The following is a 21,207-nucleotide window of genomic DNA, read 5'->3' on the forward strand; positions in this document are numbered from 1 at the left end:
AATGCAGCAAAGGTCGCAAATGTAGTATCTTGCAGAAAATGGGTGTTTTTTAAAAAACAGAATATAACAGCAGTATCTAACGCTTGTATTGAACTATACCAAATGCAGCAAAGGCAGAATATGTAGTATCTAGCACAAACTGGGTGTTTTTTTTAAAACCAGAATATAACAGCAGTATCTAACGCTTGTATTCGACTGTCGAAAATGCAGCTAAGGCCGCAAATGTTGTATCTTGCACAAACTGGGTATTTTTTTAAAACCAGAATATAACAGCAGTATTTAACGCTTGTATTCGACCGTCAAAAATGCAGCTAAGGCCGAGGGTGTCAAGAGCCACGTCTGACTCCGTTATACCCGGGGTCAGGAAGTCGCAGCGGGTGGCTGCGCGCTCTATGTATAAAGATAGTGCTGTTTCTTAATGGTAGCTTTCTGGGTTTGCCTTGCAACCCTTTTTGGCTCACTCAGGGATCCGTAGCTTCTTCTCCTCAGCTGTTTCATGTCCAGCACTCCCAACCTCCTTATATTCCCCTCTCCCACTTCTCTGGTTGCCAGATATAGAGCTTCCTGCCTGGACTTCTATACTGACCCACTGGAGCTGAGTCGCTGTGATCCCTGGTTGTTGTTCCAGAGCATTACCCTCCGGATCCCTGTCGGGCTTTTGTTGTCTGCTGTTTTCGCCCACCTGGGATTATATGTTTTGTCTGTATTGTCTGTCCTCTCCTTGGTGTTTTCCTTTAGTGTCAGTGGTGCAGACTAGTGATCCCACCGCCCTGTTCACTACGTAGGGCTCATCTTAGGGAAAGCCAGGGTTTAGGCACGTGATCGGCGTACGGGTGAGGAACCCGTCTAGGGACGTCAGGGCAGTCAGGTGCCAGCCTCAAGGTGAGTCAGGGGTCACCACCTTTCCCTCTCCCTTGGACAGGGCCTTCCCATTTCCCTCCCTTTGCGTGACGCCGGTCATGACATTATATCTGGCCCTTATTTTGTGTAGGTAGAAAAAAAAACAACACTTTTTTCTTTTTCTGCCTATTTAGAATCCAGTATGGATCCAATTGCTGCTTTGACAAAGCAACTTCAAGGCCTGTGTCTTTGGAGGTGGCAGGATTGAAGGCGTCGGTCCTCCAGCAACAGCAGCAATTGCAACAGACCGCAAGCCCAGCGGTTGCTACGGGTAACCAGGTTGTTGCGGAACCCAAGGTTGTTCTTCCTGACAGATTTTCTGGTGGAAGGAACAAATTTGTGACGTTCCGTGAGGCCTGTAAGTTATATTTTAAGCTGCGCCCTTACTCCTCTGGTAATGAATAGTGATGAGCGGGAGGTGCCATATTCGATTTTGCAATATTTCGCGAATATTCGAATGAGTTTTCGTATTATTTTAGTAGAAATCGAATATTCGTAATTTTTTAATTTTTCGCGAATAATATACGATTAAATTAATCGTACGATTTTTTTTTTCCCTGTATAAGGCAACGTTCCTTTGACTATGGCTAGGCTAATATGTGTATTTTACGAATTTTCTTAATATTGCTCTAACTTCGTATTTTAGAATATTCGTAATATTCTAAAAGACGAAGTTAGAGCAATATTAAGAAATTTCGCAAAATACACATATAGATTGTAAATCAGCTAATATAGTGCTATAATTATTTTTTTTTGCCTCTTTTTTTGCCTCTTCTGCACTTTAGTTTTGGGAAATATGTACACTATTAAAAAAAAAAGGATATAGCACTATATTAGCTAAATTGCAGTCTATATGTGTATTTTACGAATATTCTTAATATTGCTCTAACTTCGTCTTTTAGAATATTCGTAATATTCTAAAAGAAGAAGTTAGAGCAATGTTAAGAATATTCGTAAAATACATATATAGACTGTAATTTAGCTAATATAGTGCTATATCCTTTTTTTTTAATAGTGTACATATTTCCCAAAACTAAAGTGCAGAAGAGGCAAAAAAAAAATGAGGCAAAAAAAAATAATTATAGCACTATATTAGCTGAATTACAATCTGTGTATTTTACGGAATTTCTTAATATTGCTCTAACTTCGTCTTTTAGAATATTCGTAATATTCTAATAAAAGAAGCTATAGCAATATTAAGAATATATTTGTAATTTTGAATCATTTTTTTCGATGTGTACTGTTATGATATGTTATCTCACTTAATCGGCATACTGCTCCCCGACAAGCGTCCCGTCACCATGGCAACGGCTGTGGGTTATATAATATACCATCGGATCTGAGTATTTCCTGCACTCAGATCCGATGGTATATTCTAACCCACAGTTGTTCCTATGGTGACGAGGACGCTTGTCGGGGAGTAGTATGCCGAACATACAGTATGTACTAGTTGAAAAAAATATATATTCGAAATTACGATTCTTTTCTCTCGAATATTTGCTATATTGAATGAAAGAAGTAGGGTCACGGGTGGAATCAATTGCCTTATATTCGAATTCCCAATTTGTACCCGAAAATCTGAAACAAAACAACGCGATAGTATGACGTAATCGCGTCACATGACCTGGTTTTGGTTTCACTTCGCTTCATGCTTGAGTGGTTTTGAATTTGTCTCCCAAAAATTCTTATTGAAAAAATGGTTCGAAAAAGCTTTAATGAGGATGAAGAAAAGATTATTCTAACAGTAAGTAATATTGTATTACAGTACTGTATTTTATTATATATTGCATGCATGCCAGAACAATATTTTGCAACACTAGAACAATGTATAAATTATTCATTTGTGGATCGTCTGTTGCAAAATATTCGTATATCCCAATAAAAACTACATTGATTATTTTTCATTTATTTTTTTTTCTCCCCCCCAATAAGGGTCCATTCACACGTCTGTGGTGTGTTGCATACCCGCAAATTGCGGATCCGTAACACACCCGGCCAGCACCCGCTATAGAAATGTCTATTCTTGTCCGCAGCTGCGGACAAAATTAGGACATGTTCTATCTTTTGCGGAGCTGCGGACCGGAAGTTCGGGGCCGAAACCCGGAAGTTCGGGACCGCGCTCCGCAAATGCGGAAGCGGAGAGCACATAGTGTGCTCTCCGCTTCACGTCCGGTCCCATAGAGAATGAATGGATCCGCACCCGTTCCGCAAAATTGCGAAACGGGTGCGGACCATTTTGCGGACGTGTAAATGGACCCTAGTAGATATTACAGATTGATGCACTAAGGGTACTTTCACACTTGCGGCAGTGTGATCCGGCGGGAAGTTCCATCGTCGGAACTGCCCGCCGGATCCGCCGATCTGCCGCTGACTGAAAGCATTTGTGAGGGCTCTTTCACACTTGCGTTGTTCTGTTCCGGCATAGAGTTCTGTCGTCGGGGCTCTATGCCGGAAGAATCCTGATCAGGATTATCCCCATGCTTTCTGAATGGAGAGAAATCCATTCAGGATGACTTCAGTTCAGGACCGGAACGTTTTTTGGCGGGAGAAAATACCGCAGCATGCTGCGCTTTTTGCTCCGGCCAAAAATCCTGAACACTTGCCGCAAGGCCTTAAGCTAAACGTCGTTTTGGCGCATTACCGGATCCGACGTTTAGCTTTTTCTGAATGGTTACCATGGCTGCAAGGACGCTAAAGTCCTGTTTGATATGGTAAAGTGTAGTGGGGAGCGGGGGAGCAGTATACTTACCGTCCGTGCGGCTCCCGGGGCGCTTCAAAGTGACGTCAGGGTGCCCCATGCACATGCATGACGTGATCGCATGGGGCGCTCTGACGTTATTCTGGAGCGCCCCGGGAGCCGCACGGACGGTAAGTATACTGCTCCCCCGCTCCCCACTACTACTACGGCAACCAGCGTCCTGGCTGCCATAGTAACACTGAACGCATTTTGAAGACGGATCCGTCTTCAAATGCTTTCAGTTCACTTGCGGTGTTACGGATCCGGCAGGCACTAACGGCAAATGGAGTACACGACGGATCCGGACAACGCAAGTGTGAAAGAGGCCTGAGACGGATCCGGATGCGGATCCGTCTCACAAATGCATTGCAATGACGGATCCGTCTCTCCGCTTGTCATACGGACCGACAGATCCGTCTTGTACATTTTTTCACATTGTTACCGATATGCGCATGCCGGAACGACGGATCCGGCATTCTGAATGCCGGATCCGGCGCTTATTCATTCCTATGGGAAAAAATGCCGGATCCGGCGTTCAGGCAAGTCTTCCGTTTTTTTTCGCCGGAGAGAAAACCGTAGCATGCTGCGGTTTTCTCTTTTGCCTGATCAGTCAAAACAACTGAACTGAAGACATCGTGATGCATCCTGAACGGATCGCTCTCCATTCAGAATGCATGGGGATATGCCTGATCAGTTCTTTTCCGGTATTGAGCCCCTGTGACGGAACTCAATGCCGGAAAAGAAAAACGCAAGTGTTAAAGTACCCTAAGTATTCTTGTTACTTCGCAGCACTATGTCAGTAGCATGTATGCATGGACAACAGATAAATATCTATCACATGCACATAGCACGTCCGTTTTCCTGCCATACAATATATACCACACACTATATACCATACACACAATATATAGATTGAATTTTATGTCCATGAGGTTTTTTTGTTGGACCAAAAGTATTTGCTTTTTTATTTAGCGTTACCCAGGGAGCACCACGGGGATGCAAACCAGCTTTACACCCCATATAGTACCGTCACTTACTAGACAGGTACATCGCAGCTTAGCTAGCTAATATTTGATTGCTCAGACCTCACACACATACAATCACAATACAATCCGATCTTATAACCGTAACATTAAATGTAATATTTCCCCTTCAAAGGCGTAACTTCATTTTTGCGTATTTGTTGAGGATATTTTTTTTTTGATTTGTATAATAAAACAATGGGGATTATATGCTTTCATCTTTATCCTTCACCGATTTCTGGAGCGGGGATATCACCTGACCCGGAAACATAAAGAAAAAGAATTAATCATAACATCTGTCCGGACCGAGCTATATCTGAAACATGGCAAAAAGTATAATAAGGAAGCAATACAAAAGAAATTTTGCGACCTAAAACGCCTTCACCCTGAACTTGTAAAGGAATACAGTCAGCGATTACGCCCAGGTACAATGCTTACATGAATTTTGTATCTCTCTCTACAACACTCAGTAATGTATATATTCAGTAATGCTGCTAATCTGTACAGATGTAGTAGGGTTAACACACAACCTCTCAGATTTATTAATTCATCCCGTAATCTTGAAACAAAAGCCATTTTAAAAAATAGCGTAACACATTTAATTGCATTAAGTTTACATAACACATCTCATAAAGCATGTGTGTTAACTCTACTACATCCGTATTTCATCCCTTTTCAAATGATTACTTAATACCTGTTGTGACATGTACAAAATAATCCGGTTACATCATATATCTCTACCTCGCTGAGATTGTATATTTATTGTTATACCAGCTCGGTACTGATGTATGATGTCACTGGATGATTTCATACGTTTCACACGCATAAATATATATAGGTATTTTTGTTTATATCTACATAAACTGCAAACATGATTAACTATTCAGGTCAAAGTCCCCGACCATTACATACATCCCCCCCCCTACAATTTGCATGGGATTCAAGAATATATATATATATATATATATATATATATATATATATATATATGTATGTATGTATGTATTTATGTATGTTCCTCAAAAATGCAACAATCGATTTCAATGATTCTTGGTATACGCATTCCTTACTACCTGGAATGAAATCTTGCGGGGTCTCGGCTCTCTAGGACGTACCGTTCACGAGATATATAAAAAAAATGAACTGCATTAGCCAATACTAGCCTTCCAGCCTCTCACTTAAATCCTAACTGCAAAGTGACGGGCGCTGCGGAGTTCAAAGTTAAAGGGCCGGTCACCGTGAAACTCACTTTAAAGGGCCGGTCACTGTGAAACTCACTTTTAAAGGGCCGGTCACCATGAAAATGAGTGTTAAAGGGCCGGTCACCATCAGTCACTGTTAAAGGGGCGGTCACCGTGAAACTCAACATTAAAGGGCCGGTCACTGTGAAAGGCACTGTTACTTAATATAAAATTGCTATGAATAAATACCCGAGCAACGCCGGATCATTGACTAGTATATATATATTGTAAGGATTCACAAATGGTAGCCTTCAGATAAATACACAGAAGCATTTTTTCATGGAAATCTTAAAATAACAAGTGTCCTTTATTGTTGGCACACAAACAATCAACAGGCAGCATTAATCGGCTTACTCCAGCCGACACTTAAAGAAAAAACAATTACACAAGTAAGGCACAGTACCGTAAATCCCACAGAGTATCTTGCATTGTCCTCTGTATCCAAGCAGAGACCCTCTGGTCTTTCACTCAGTTCCAAACACAAACACCCAGCCATCCAGAGCTCCACCGTCAGCCATGTAATCATCCCCACCTGACCCTTCTTGCTGACTTTTGTAAGCCATTCAAAACCTGGCCTGGATTGTGTGGAGTAGTCACCCGCCCAAGTCTATGACTACTCCCAATAAGACAAAAAGAAATTCCGCAGCACTTCCAAAGCGTAAAATGAAAAAATAGTACTTTATTTACCAGACAGCAACGTTTCGATCCTTCTCTCTGGGATCTTTCTCAAGCCTTTTCTTCATACTCCCAATAAGAGCCATCCCGTGTTAGCTTTTCACAGCTATGCTAACTACCAAAGTGTCCGTCAGCAACTGCTGCGGACATATGCACTAGTGGCTCCTACTTCACCGAGGCCAGGATCCTCGGTGACACATATCTTCCATCTATTATAGTCCCTTGTGCCTTTCTACTATATATATATATATATATATATATATATATATACACACACACACACCTCACCCAGTAAATTAACCTCATAAACCACAAATTAAATGCTATATGAAAGGTAAGATTGTATTAAAAATGCGGCTGGGCAGACAGTATAACGATGACAGCCCAAAAAATTATTATACCCAACATAATACCATCAAAGAAATAACCCCTGTTACGTCATCCTACCTTTTAAGTTAGGCCAGTTTTACCCATCTGTAAAACTGGTTTTGGCATGTTATATAACACCAAAATGAGGCAAATCCACAGTGTGGATAATCAGAATCCCATGCAGATCCCTCCATATAGGATTTTTTTTTTTTATATTTACCTTTGTTATGATTTATGAGTTGTTTGTCTAAATTCTTAACATTCTGTGATTATAGGGCTTCCCGTTCCTTCTGTACGACCAAGAAGTTCTAAAAAGAAGGTGGTCGCAGCAACGGATGAGGAGGAAGAGTTGGAGGAGCAGGCAGAGGAGGAGCAGCCTGGACCATCGCAGCAAGAGGATTGCTCCCCCCCACCTCCAGAAGAGGGGGACAAGGAGGTCTACACCCCCAACCAAGAGGGTAAATATGTGCACACAGCTATATAATTCAATATCCATACAATATTTATAAGAAAAAGGGCCTAAAATGTTTTAAATTTGCGAAAAGTAGATAAATAAATAAAAATCAAATAAAAAAACTCTGTAATTTATATTAAAACCATAAAGTACCCAACTAATTCACATTAAACATTACATAACTATAACAAAGTAATTCTGTACTCTCATTAAGAAATACCAAATAAGAGTTGTGCTGGCTTGATACCTTTTAATGGCCAAAAAATAATAATTACCATGTCACATAGTGAGCTTCCAAGAACTCAACAGTCCCTTCATCTGTCTTATATACAATAAGAAGGGAGACATTGCTGAATGAATGGACATTTGAAATATAAGATACAAACATATCAAAGACGATCATAATAAGTCCGTTATTATCTTGCAGATAAGGCTACTTTCACACTAGCGTTCGGAGCGGGTCCGTCTGATGTTTCATCAGACGGATCCGCTCCTATAATGCAAACGCTTGCATCCGTTCAGAACGGATCCGTTTGCATAACAGTTTATTTCAGATCTGATTTTTCACTTCGGAAAACTCAGATCCGACAGTATATTCTAAACACAGAAGCGTTCCCATGGTGATGGGGACGCTTCAAGTTAGAATATACTGAGAACTGTGTACATGACTGCCCCCTGCTGCCTGGCAGATACTGCCAGGCAGCAGGGGGCAGACCCCCCCCCTCCTGTATTTAACTTATTGGTGGCCAGTGCGGCCCCCCCTCCCTCCCCAGTATTAATTGTAACCAGTGCGGCCCCCCTCCCTCTATATTCATCGGTGGCCAGTGCGGATATTAAATATGAGCAGTGCGGTCTCCCCCTCCCTCCCTCCCCAGTATTAAATATGAGCAGTGCGGTCTCCCCCTCCCTCCCTCCCTCCCTCCCCAGTATTAAATATGAGCAGTGCGGCCTCCCCCTCCCTCTATTCATTGGTGGCCAGTCCGGATTCAAAGTATTGTGATCAGTGCAGCCTCTCCTGGACTGTCGGAAATGCAGCAAAGGCCGCAAATGTAGTATCTTGCACAAAATGGGTGTTTTTTAAATCCAGAATATAACAGCAGAATCTAACGCTTGTATTAGACCAGGCATGTCCAAAGTCCGGCCCGTGGGCCAATTGCGGCCCGCGGTCCGGAGTAAAACGGCCCCCCAGAGGTTTGATTAAATCATGGGTATTCCGGCTTCCAGCCCCTCTCACCAGTCACCGCCAGCTACTCACCGGGAGCCCACAGCTTCACAGGAAGAGGCTGCATCAGCAAAGGCCAAATCTCGCGGCAACGTCCGAGATCACGCGAGATTTGGTCTTTGCCTTCACAGAGAAGGAAAGCCGAGATCTCACAACATCCGAGATCTCGCGGAATTTGGGCTCAGTGAGAAGGAAAGCCCAAATCTGAGATGTCACGAGATCTCTGACGTCACGAGATCTCGGACATCGCGAGATCTCGGCTTTTCTTCTCTTGTAAGGCCAGAATATCGGCCAAAATGTCATACTGCACATAAAATATAATTGTGATCGGTTAAGTAGCAGTTTGTTGAGGTCTCCTACCTCCACGGATCACATTACCCCCAGAGGACATTTATTCAGTGTGAAAGTCACAAATGTAGAAGAAAAAATTTATTAAAACGTTTCTGGCTGCGTTCTAGCGCTGAGTTCCAGGTCCAAATATCATAATCAAAGTCATCACCAATTAACGTCGCCTTTCCTTCTCCCTGCGCCTCCACACTTACAGCCACAAGGCCAGGGCGACCATAAGGGCTATTGAGCCTATTTGAGTCTATTGAGGAAAAAAACACACACTTGCAGGCTGGGCTGTGAACTAAAGCAGAAAAGGGGGCATAATCCGAATCAGTGGTAGCAAGCTGTCATACCCTTCATTAACCCCTCACTGTACGTCACTGGGCTAGAATCTGATTATCTGATTGTGCTCCTAGTACTCTCTACAAATAACTTCTCCCCATCTGGCCAATTTTTATAATGGCAACTACAAATAAGAAACGAAAAGTTGATAGTGAGCGACGCCGCTTCCAGGACAGGTGGAAAGTGGAATATTTTTTCACTGAAATACGGAATCACTGTGTTTGTCTAATATGCCAAGAGACTGTGGCTGTTAATAAGGAATTTAATGTCAAGAGACACTACCAGTCGAGACACAGCACATACGTCAAGCTAACAGGGCGCGACCGCAGTGACAAGGTGAAGCAACTTGAAGCTGTTTTAATGTCACAACAGCGATTTTTTACAAGAGCCCGTGAGTCAAATGAAAATGCCACAAGGGCTAGCTATGAGGTAGCAACGTTAATTGCTAAAAATTGCAAATCTTTTGCTGAGGGTGACTTTATTAAAGAATGCGTTATGAAAATGGTGCAGAATATCTGTCCCGAGAAGAAGCAAGAGTTTTCCAAGATTTGCCTAGCTCGAAAGACGGAGAGTAGAAGAAATTTCATCAGATATTAAGAGACAGTTAACGTCAAAAGGAGTTGATTTTGACTTCTTTTCAATAGCCTGTGATGAAAGCACGGACCTCTCCGACACAGCTCAGTTGCTGATTTTTCTGAGAGGGGTGGATGATGAAATGAATGTGACTGAAGAGCTACTTGACCTCCAGAGCCTTAAGGACCAAACAAGAGGAACAGATTTATTTGTTTCTGTTAGTTCTGCCATAGATGACATGAAACTGCCTTGCAACAAAGTTACTGGGATAATTACTGATGGGGCACCTGCCATGGCTGGTGAACGAAGTGGATTATCAACCCTAATCTGTAACAAGGTGATCGAAGAAGGAGGCAAAGCTATTAAACTGCATTGCATCATTCATCAACAAGTTCTCTGTGCTAAACATCTCAAATATGACCATGTTATGAAACCGGTGCTAAAGACCATTAATTTTATAGAGCCCTGTGCCACCGCCAGTTTAAACAGTTTCTACTGGATATCCAGGCTGAATACGAAGATGTTTTATATCATAATGATGTAAGATGGCTCAGTCGAGGGTCTGCACTGCAGCGTTTCTACTCTCTCAGAAAAGAAATTGGAGAATTCTTGGAAACAAAGGGACAACCGATGCGAGAACTATCTGATCCTATTTGGCTGGCTGATTTAGGGTTTCTAGTCGACATAACAAAGCATCTGAATGTACTGAACACGAATGTACTGAACAAAGATGCAGCAGGGAACCAGCTTTATTCACACCTCAAAGCCTTTGGAACAAAGCTGCAACTTTTCCAAAAGCATTTGTCACAAACACCGCCCAATACCATTCATTTTTCAGCGTTGCAGGAAATAATGAACAGTTTTCCACAGGATGATATCAGTGTGCAAACTAGCAGGTATGCAGCAGACATCGCATCTCTTGCTGGGGAGTTTAGACGGCGCTTTCAAGATTTTGCAGCTATTGAAAAGGAGATCATCCTTTTCTCCTCTCCATTCTCTGTTGACCCAGACAATGCTCCAGATCAGCTGCAGATCGAGCCCATTGACCTGCATTGTGACAGTCAGTTACGCAGTCGGCACCAACAATTTTACAGCCAACTGGATAAGAGCCGTTTTGAAGAGATTCGAACATTGGCAAAGAAAATGCTGAGCTTGTTTGGCTCAACATATTTGTGTGAGAAGACATTCTCTGTTATGAACCTTAACAAGAATCGCATGCGGACAAGACTAAGTGACTCTCACTTGCGTGATATTTTGCGCATCAAAACCACAGCCTTTGAACCAGATCTGCTGCAGTCCAGATCTCAGTTTCACCCTTCACATTAGTGCAGGCAAGATTTTTTTCAGTTGAGATGAATACGTTGTAAAATCTCAGTTAAAGGGAACCTGTCATCAACTTTATGCTAATCTCACTGAGGGCAGCATAAATTAGTGACAGAAATGCTGATTTCAGCGGTGTGCCAATCATGAGCTAAAAGTAAGTGGTTGCTGAGAACCACCAACATAATCATTGCAGACTGAGCCTGGAAAAGAGTCAAATCTACCTGCGAAGAGTCATGGTTATTCATAATCTCCTGCTCTCCCCATCCATCTGCTGATGATTGGCAGTTCTCTCCTAGAGAGAAAGGGAACTTGGTAAAAGTCTGTCAGTCATCAGCAGATGGGCGGGAGAGAAGGAATCTATGAATAACCAGGACTCTTCTCAGGTGACCGTGACTCTTTTCCAGGCCCAGTCTGCAATGATTGTAATGTTGGTTCTCGGCAACCACTTACTTTTAACTTATAAATGACAGACCGCTGAAATCAATTCACCTGTCTCTACTTTATTCTGCCTTTAGTATAGTATGGGCGGAATAAAGTTGATGACAGGTTCCCTTTAATGTCAGTTGGTCAATCAGTTATAAATATATTTGAACATATGTGTATACTTGATATTATGTTCCTGTTCACATTTTTGGAATTTAAAAGTTAACAGACCACCTTGTAATGTACTGTTTCCGACATATTTCTGCCTCCTGTTTTTTATATTGAAGGCAGAGTCATTTAACACCTGTTTAGATTTGTCATCCAAGTCACAAAATGAAAGGTATGCCATTTGCAATAAAATTTGCATAAAATAGTTAATTTGAATGTAATTTTAATGGTTCAAAGAATGTTGGGAAAAATGGTCGGCCCTCACACACATGTTCACTTCATCAAATCTGGCCCTCCTCGAAAAAAGTTTGGACACCCCTGTATTAGACCATCAAAAATGCAGCTAAGGCCGCAAATTTAGTATCTTGCACAAAATGGGTGTTTTTTTAAAACCATGATATAACAGCAGTTTCTAACGCTTGTATTGTACTGTCAAAAATGCAGCAAAGGCCAGAGATGTGGTATCTAGAACAAAATGGGCTTGCACAAAATGTTTTTTTTTTAAAACCAGAATATAACAGCAGTATCTAACGCTTGTAATGGACTGTCCCAAATGGAAATGTAGTATCTAGCACAAAATGGGTGTTTTTTTAAAACTAGAATATAAAGGCCGCAAATGTAGTATCTAGCACAAAATGGGTGTTTTTTTTAAACCAGAATATAACAGCAGTATCTAACACTTGTATTGGACTGTAAGAAATGCAGCAAAGGCCGCAAATGTAGTATCTTGCACAAAATGGCGGTTTTTTAAAACCAGAATATAACAGCAGTATCTAACGCTTGTATTGGACTGTCCCAAATGCAGCAAAGGCAGAAAATGTAGTATCTAGCAAAAAATGGGTGTTTTTTTTAAAACCACAATATAACAGCAGTATCTAACGCTTGTATTCGACTGTCGGAAATGCAGCAAAGGCCGCAAATGTTGTATCTAGTAATATAACAGCAGTATCTAACGCTTGTATTCGACCGTCAAAAATGCAGCTAAGGCCGCAAATGTAGTATATTGCACAAAATGTTTTTTTTTTTCTAAAACCAGAATATAACAGCAGTATCTAACGCATGTATTGGACTGTCACAAATGCAGCAAAGGCCGCAAATGTAGTATTTTGCACTAAATGAGTGTTTTTTTAAAACCAGAATATAACAGCAGTATTTTACTCTTATATTAGACTGTCGGAAATGCAGCAAAGGCCGCAAATATAGGGTCTTGCACAAAATGGGTGTTTTTTTAAAACCAGAATATAGCAGCAGTATCTAACGCTTGTATTCGACTGTCGAAAATGCAGCACAGGTCGCAAATGTAGTATCTTGCACAAACTGGGTGCATTTTTAAAACCAGAATATAACATCAGTATCTAACGCTTGAATTCGACCATCAAAAATGCAGCTAAGGCCGCAAATGTAGCATCTAGCACAAAATGGGTGTTTAATTAAAACCAGAATATAACAGCAGTATCTAACGCTTGTATTATACTGTCAAAAATGCAGCAATGGCCGCAGATGTAGTATCTAGCACAAAATTGGTGTTTTTTTTAACCAGAATATAACAGCAGTATCTAATGCTTGTATTGGACTGTCACAAATGCAGCAAAGGCCGCAAATGTAGTATCTAGCACAAAATGGGTGTTTTTTTTAAAACCGGAATATAAAAGCAGTATCTAACGCTTGTATTGGACTGTCCAAATTCAGCAAAGGCCGGAAATTTAGTATTTTGCACAAAATGGGTGATTTTTTAAAACCAGAATATAACAGCAGTATTTAACTCTTGTATTGGACTGTCGGAAATGCAGCAAAGGCCGCAAATGTAGTATGTTGCACAAAATGGGTGTTTTTTTAAAACCTGAATATAACAGCAGTATCTAACGCTTGTATTGGACCGTCAAAAATGCAGCTAAGGCCACAAATTTTGTATCTTAAACAAAATGGGTGTTTTTTTAAAACCATGATATAACAGCAGTATCTAACGCTTGTATTGTACTGACAAAAGTGCAGCAAAAGCCGCAGATGTGGTATCTTGCACAAAATGGGTGTTTTTTTAACCAAAATATAACAGCAGTATCTAACGGTTGTATTGGACTGTCACAAATGCAACAAAGGCCGCAAATGTAGTATCTAGCACAAAATGGGTGTTTTATTTTAACCAGAGGATAACAGCAGTATCTAACACTTGTATTGGACTGTCAGAAATGCAGCAAAGGCCGCAAATGTAGTATCTTGCACAAAATGGGAATTTTTTGAAACCAGAATACAACAGCAGTATCTAACGCTTGTATTCATCTGTCGAAAATGCAGCACAGGCCGCAAATGTAGTATGTTGCACAAAATGGGTGTTTTTTTAAAACCAGAATATAACAGCAGTATCTAACGCTTGTATTGGACCGTCAAAAATGCAGCTAAGGCCGCAAATTTTGTATCTTACACAAAATGGGTGTTTTTTTAAAACCATGATATAACAGCAGTATCTAACGCTTGTATTGTACTGACAAAAATACAGCAAAAGCCGCAGATTTGGTATCTTGCACAAAATGGGTGTTTTATTTTAACCAGAGTATAACAGCAGTATCTAACACTTGTATTGGACTGTCAGAAATGCAGTAAAGGCCGCAAATGTAGTATCTTGCACTAAATGGGGTTTTTTTGAAACCAGAATATAACAGCAGTATCTAACGCTTGTATTCGACTGTCGAAAATGCAGCACAGGCCGCAAATGTAGTATCTTGCACAAACTGGGTGTTTTTTTAAAACCAGAATATAACAGCAGTATCTAACGCTTGTATTCGACTGTCAAAAATGCAGCTAAGGCCGCAAATGTAGTATCTTGCACAAAATGGGTGTTTTTTTAAAACTGGATTATAACAGCAGTATCTAATGCTTGTATTGGACTGTCAAAAATGCATTAAAGGTCGCAAATCTAGTATCTTGCATAAAATGGGTGTTTTTTTAAAACCAGAATATAACAGCAGTATTTAACTATTGTATTGGACTGTTGGAAATGCAGCAAAAGCCGCAAATATAGTGTCTTGCACAAAATGGGTGTTTTTTTAAAACCAGAATAAAACAGCAGTATTCAACGCTTCTATTGTACTGTCAAAAATGCAGCAAAGGCTGCAACTGTAGTATCTAGCACAAAATGGGTGTTTTTTTTAAAAACAGAATATAACAGCGGTATCTAACGCTTGTATTGGAATGTCACAAATGCAGCAAATGCCGCAAATGTAGTATCTTGCACAAACTGGGTGTTTTTTTTTTAAACCAGAATATAACAGCAGTATCTAACGCTTGTATTGGACTGTCAAAAATGCAGTTAAGGCCGCAAATGTACAGTCGTGGCCAAAAGTTTTGAGAATTACATAAATATTGGAAATTGGAAAAGTTGCTGCTTAAGTTTTTATAATAGCAATTTGCATATACTCCAGAATGTTATGAAGAGTGATCAGATGAATTGCATAGTCCTTCTTTGCCATGAAAATTAACTTAATCCCAAAAAAACCTTTCCACTGCATTTCATTGCTGTCATTAAAGGACCTGCTGAGATCATTTTAGTAATCGTCTTATTAACTTAGGTGAGAATGTTGACGAGCACAAGGCTGGAGATCATTATGTCAGGCTGATTGGCTTAAAATGGCAGACTTGACATGTTAAAAGGAGGGTGATGCTTGAAATCATTGTTCTTCCATTGTTAACCATGGTGACCTGCAAAGAAACGCGTGAAGCCATCATTGCGTTGCATAAAAATGGCTTCACAGGCAAGGATATTGTGGCTACTAAGATTGCACCTCAATCAACAATTTATAGGATCATTAAGAACTTCAAGTAAAGAGGTTCAATTCTTGTTAAGAAGGCTTCAGGGCGTCCAAGAAAGTCCAGCAAGCGCCAGGATCGTCTCCTAAAGAGGATTCAGCTGCGGGATCGGAGTGCCACCAGTGCAGAGCTTGCTCAGGAATGGCAGCAGGCAGGTGTGAGCGCATCTGCATGCACAGTGAGGCGAAGACTTTTGGAAGATGGCCTGGTGTCAAGAAGGGCAGCGAAGAAGCCACTTCTCTCCAAAAAAAAAATCAGGGACAGATTGATCTTCTGCAGAAAGTATGGTGAATGGACTGCTGAGGACTGGGGCAAAGTCATATTCTCCGATGAATCCTCTTTCCGATTGTTTGGGGCATCTGGAAAAAGGCTTGTCCGGAGAAGAAAAGGTGAGCGCTACCATCAGTCCTGTGTCATGCCAACAATAAAGCATCCTGAGACCATTCATGTGTGGGGTTGCTTCTCATCCAAGGGAGTGGGCTCACTCACAATTTTGCCCAAAAACACAGCCATGAATAAAGAATGGTACCAAAACACCCTCCAACAGCAACTTCTTCCAACAATCCAACAGTTTGGTGAAGAACAATGCATTTTCTAGCACGATGGAGCACCGTGCCATAAGGCAAAAGTAATAACTAAGTGGCTCCGGGACCAAAACGTTGACATTTTGGGTCCATGGCCTGGAAACTCCCCAGATCTTAATCCCATTAAGAACTTGTGGTCAATCCTCAAGAGGCGGGTGGACAAACAAAAACCCAATAATTCTGACAAACTCTAAGAAGTGATTATGAAAGAATGGGTTGCTATCAGTCAGGAATTGGCCCAGAAGTTGATTGAGAGCATGCCCAGTCGAATTGCAGAGGTCCTGAAATTGAAGGGCCAACACTGCAAATACTGATTCTTTGCATAAATGTCATGTAATTGTCGATAAAAGCCTTTGAAACATATGAAGTGCATGTAATTATATTTCACTACATCACAGAAACAACTGAAACAAAGATCTAAAAGCAGTTTAACAGCAAGCTTTGTGAAAACTAATATTTGTGTCATTCTCAAAACTTTTGGCCACGACTGTAGTATCTTGCACAAAATGTTTTAAAAAATAAAACCATAATATAACAGCAGTATCTAACGCTTGTATTGGACTGTCACAAATGCAGCAAAGGCCGCAAATGTAGTATCTTGCACAAAATGGGTGTTTTTTTTAAAACTGGATTATAACAGCAGTATCTAACGCTTGTATTGGACTGTCAAAAATGTAGTAAAGGTCGCAAATCTAGCATCTTGCATAAAATGGGTGTTTTTTTTAAAATCAGAATATAACAGCAGTATTTAACGCTTGTATTGGACTGTCGGAAATGCAGCAAAAGCCGCAAATATAGTGTCTTGCACAAAATGGGTGTTTTTTTAAAACCAGAATAAAACAGCAGTATTCAACGCTTCTATTGTACTGTCAAAAATGGAGCAAAGGCTGCAACTGTAGTATCTAGCACAAAATGTTTTTTTTTTTAAAAAACAGAATATAACAGCGGTATCTAACGCTTGTATTGGAATGTCACAAATGCAGCAAAGGCCACAAATGTAGTATCTAGCACAAAATGGGTGTTTTTTTTTAAACCAGAATATAACAGCAGTATCTAACGCTTGTATTGGACTGTCAAAAATGCAGTTAAGGCCGCAAATGTAGTATCTTGCAAAAAATGGGTGTTTTTTTTAAAACTGGAATATAACAGCAATATCCAAACGCTTGTATTCGACTTTCAAAAATGCAGCAAAGGCCGAAAATTTTGTATCTTTCTTAAAATGGGTGTTTTATTAAAACCAGAATATAACTGCAGTATTTATTGCTTGTATTGGATTGTCACAAATGCAGCAAAGGCCGCAAATGTTTTGCACAAAATGGGTGTTTTTTTAAAACCAGAATATAATAGCAGTATCTAAGACTTTTATTGGACTGACAAAAATGCAGCAAAGGCTGAAAATGTAGTATCTTACACAAAATGGGTGTTTTTTAAAAACCAGAATATAAAAGCAGTATCTTACGCGTGTATTGGACTGTCCAAATTCAGCAAAGGCCGGAAATGTAGTATTTTGCACAAAATGGGTGTCTTTTTGAAACTAAAATATAACAGCAGCATTTAATGCTTGTATTGGACTGTCACAAATGCAGCAATGGCCGTAATTGTAGTATCTTGCACAAAATGTTTTTTTTTTTTAAACCAGAATATAACAGCAGTATTTAACGCTTGCATTGGACTGTCGGAAATGCAGCAAAGGCCGCAAATGTAGTATGTTGCACAAAATGGGTGTTTTTTAATAACAGAATATAACCGCAGTATCTATCGCTTGTATTGGACTGTCCCAAATGCAGCAAAGGCAGAAAATGTAGTATCTAGCACAAAATGGGTGTTTTTTTTAAAACCAAAATATATCAGCAGTATCTAACGCTTGTATTCGACTGTCGGAAATGCAACAATGACCGCAAATGTAGTATTTTGCACAAAATGGGTGTTTTTTTTTTTAACCAGAATATAACAGCAGTATCTAGCACTTGTATTGGACTGTCACAAATGCACCAAAGGCTGCAAATGTAGTATCTTGCACAAAATGGGTGTTTTTTTTAAACCAGAATATAACAGCAGTATCTAACGCTTGCATTTGACTGTCACAAATGCAGCAAAGGCCAAAAATTTTGTATCTTGCACAAAATGGCAGTTTTTTTAAAACCAAAATATAACTGCAGTATCTAACACTTGTATTGTACTGTCAAAAATGCAGCAAAGGCCGCAGATGTAGTATCTTGCACAATATGGGTGTTTTTTTAAAACCAGAAAATAACAGCAGTATCTAACGCTTGGATTTGACTGTCACAAATGCAGCAAATGTAGTATCTTGCAGAAAATGGGTGTATTTTTTTTTTTTAACCAGAATATAACAGCAATATTTAATGCTTTTATTGGACTGTCACAAATGTAGTATTTTGTACAAAATGGGTGTCTTTTTAAATCCAGAATATAACAGCAGTATTTAACGCTTATTTTAGACTGTCTGAAATGCAGCAAAAGCTGCAAATGTAGTCAGTTGCACAAAATGGGTGTTTTTTTTTAACCAGAATATTACAGCAGTATCTAACACTTGTATTGGAGTGTCTCAAATGCAGCAAAGGCCGCAAATGTAGTATCTTGCACAAAATGGGTGTTTTTTTTTTAAAACAGAATATAACAGCAGTATCTAACGCTTCCATTGGACTGTCACAAATGCAGTAAAGGCCGAAAATTTAGTATCTAGCACAAAATGGGTGTTTTTTTTAAAACTAATATATGTTAGCAGTATCTAACGCTTGTATTGGACTGTCACAAATGTAGCAACGGCCGCAAATGTAGTGTCACGATACAAGTGGAATACTGCTGTAATCCAATGGCAGGGACAAGGCCTGTACACAGGAAACACTGGAGGCTTACATAGGAGGTTGCAGGACTGAAGGATGTAGCAGAGCCAAGCAAGCGGAGCCGTAATTAGTAGCAACGGTGCAGGACTGAAGGATGTAGCAGAGCCAAGCAAGCGGATCCATTACCGGTAGCAATGGTGCGGGACTGAAGGATGCAGGAGAGCCAGACAGGCGGAGCTGTTACCGGTAGCAACGGTGCAGGACTGAAGAATGCAGCAGAGCCGAGATCAGGCGAGCAATGGGTCAGGGCAGGTGGCACAGGAACGTAGTAAAACATTCCGGGTCGGCAACAAGAGGTAGCAGGGTCTTCACAAAGTAGCAGGGTAAACCGCAAGTAGGAGGAACAAACCAGAGAGCTAGTTCCAAGCAAGAGGACTGCATGAGCAGAAGCTAAACACAATACTCAAGCAATTAGTCTTAGGCTTAGGCTTGAGAGGTTTAAATGTGAAACAGGAAGTAAGATGGCACCCAGCTGAGACACAATCCACCATCTTAACTGAGGGAGAACTTGAGGGCAAGACAATCTGAACTAAACAGACGTAGCAGGATGATTTCTGACATGTAGTGTCTTGCACAAAATGGCTGTTTTTTAAAACAAGAATATAACAGCAGTATTTAACGCTTGAATTGTACTGTCGGAAATGCAGCAAAGGCCGCAAATGTAGTATCTTGCAGAAGATGGGTGTTTTTTTAAAACCAGAATATAACAGCGGTATCTAAAGCTTGTATTGGACTGTCACAAATGCAGCAAAGGTCGCAAATTTAGGATCTTGCATAAAATGGGTGTTTTTTTTAAACCAGAATATGACAGCAGTATTTAACGATTGTATTGGACTGTCAGAAATGCAGCAAAGGCCGCAAATGTAGTATCTTGCACAAAATGGCAGTTTTTTTAAAACCAAAATATAACTGCAGTATCTAATGCTTGTATTGTACTGTCAAAAATGCAGCAAAGGCCGCAGATGTAGTATCTTGCACAAAATGGGTGTTTTTTTTAAAACCAGAAAATAACAGCAGTATCTAACGCTTGTATTGGACTGTCACAAATGCAGCAAAGGCAGCAAATGTAGTATCTTGCAGAAAATGGGTGTTTGTTTTTTTTTAAACCAGAATATAACAGCAATATTTAATGCTTTTAATGGGCTGTCACAAATGCAGTATTTTGCACAAAATGGGTGTTTTTTTAAATCCAGAATATAACAGCAGTATTTAACGCTTATTTTAGACTGTCTGAAATGCAGCAAAAGCCGAAAATGTAGTTAGTTGCTGTTGAGGAATCGTTGAGACGTATGCATATATATCCATGCTTGCCTGCAAACACGTGCGGGCATGTATGGTACACTGCGTGCAGAATTATTAGGCAAATGAGTATTTTGACCACATCATCCTCTTTATGCATGTTGTCTTACTCCAAGCTGTATAGGCTCGAAAGCCTACTACCAATTAAGCATATTAGGTGATGTGCATCTCTGTAATGAGAAGGGGTGTGGTCTAATGACATCAACACCCTATATTAGGTGTGCATAATTATTAGGCAACTTCCTTTCCTTTGGCAAAATGGGTCAAAAGAAGGACTTGACAGGCTCAGAAAAGTCAAAAATAGTGAGATATCTTGCAGAGGGATGCAGCACTCTTAAAATTGCAAAGCTTCCAAAGCGTGATCATCGAACAATCAAGCGTTTCATTCAAAATAGTCAACAGGGTCGCAAGAAGCGTGTGGAAAAACCAAGGCGCAAAATAACTGCCCATGAACTGAGAAAAGTCAAGCGTGCAGCTGCCAAGATGCCACTTGCCACCAGTTTGGCCATATTTCAGAGCTGCAACATCACTGGAGTGCCCAAAAGCACAAGGTGTGCAATACTCAGAGACATGGCCAAGGTAAGAAAAGCTGAAAGGCGACCACCACTGAACAAGACACACAAGCTGAAACGTCAAGACTGGGCCAAGAAATATCTCAAGACTGATTTTTCTAAGGTTTTATGGACTGATGAAATGAGAGTGAGTCTTGATGGGCCAGATGGATGGGCCCGTGGCTGGATTGGTAAAGGGCAGAGAGCTCCAGTCCGACTCAGACGCCAGCAAGGTGGAGGTGGAGTACTGGTTTGGGCTGGTATCATCAAAGATGAGCTTGTGGGGCCTTTTCGGGTTGAGGATGGAGTCAAGCTCAACTCCCAGTCCT

General features: G+C 40.6%; 1 long non-coding RNA gene across 1 annotated transcript; it reads left to right on the forward strand.

The window, feature by feature from the left end:
• The first annotated feature begins 4,978 nt into the window (after positions 1-4,978).
• On the forward strand, positions 4,979-7,253 carry LOC120997206. The gene is made up of 2 exons (XR_005778117.1): positions 4,979-5,084; positions 7,220-7,253. It is a non-coding gene; the product is annotated as an uncharacterized LOC120997206 (long non-coding RNA).
• Positions 7,254-21,207: the final 13,954 nt, after the last annotated feature.

Source organism: Bufo bufo, chromosome 4 (genome assembly GCF_905171765.1).
Source record: "Bufo bufo chromosome 4, aBufBuf1.1, whole genome shotgun sequence".
Classification (NCBI taxonomy): domain Eukaryota; kingdom Metazoa; phylum Chordata; class Amphibia; order Anura; family Bufonidae; genus Bufo; species Bufo bufo.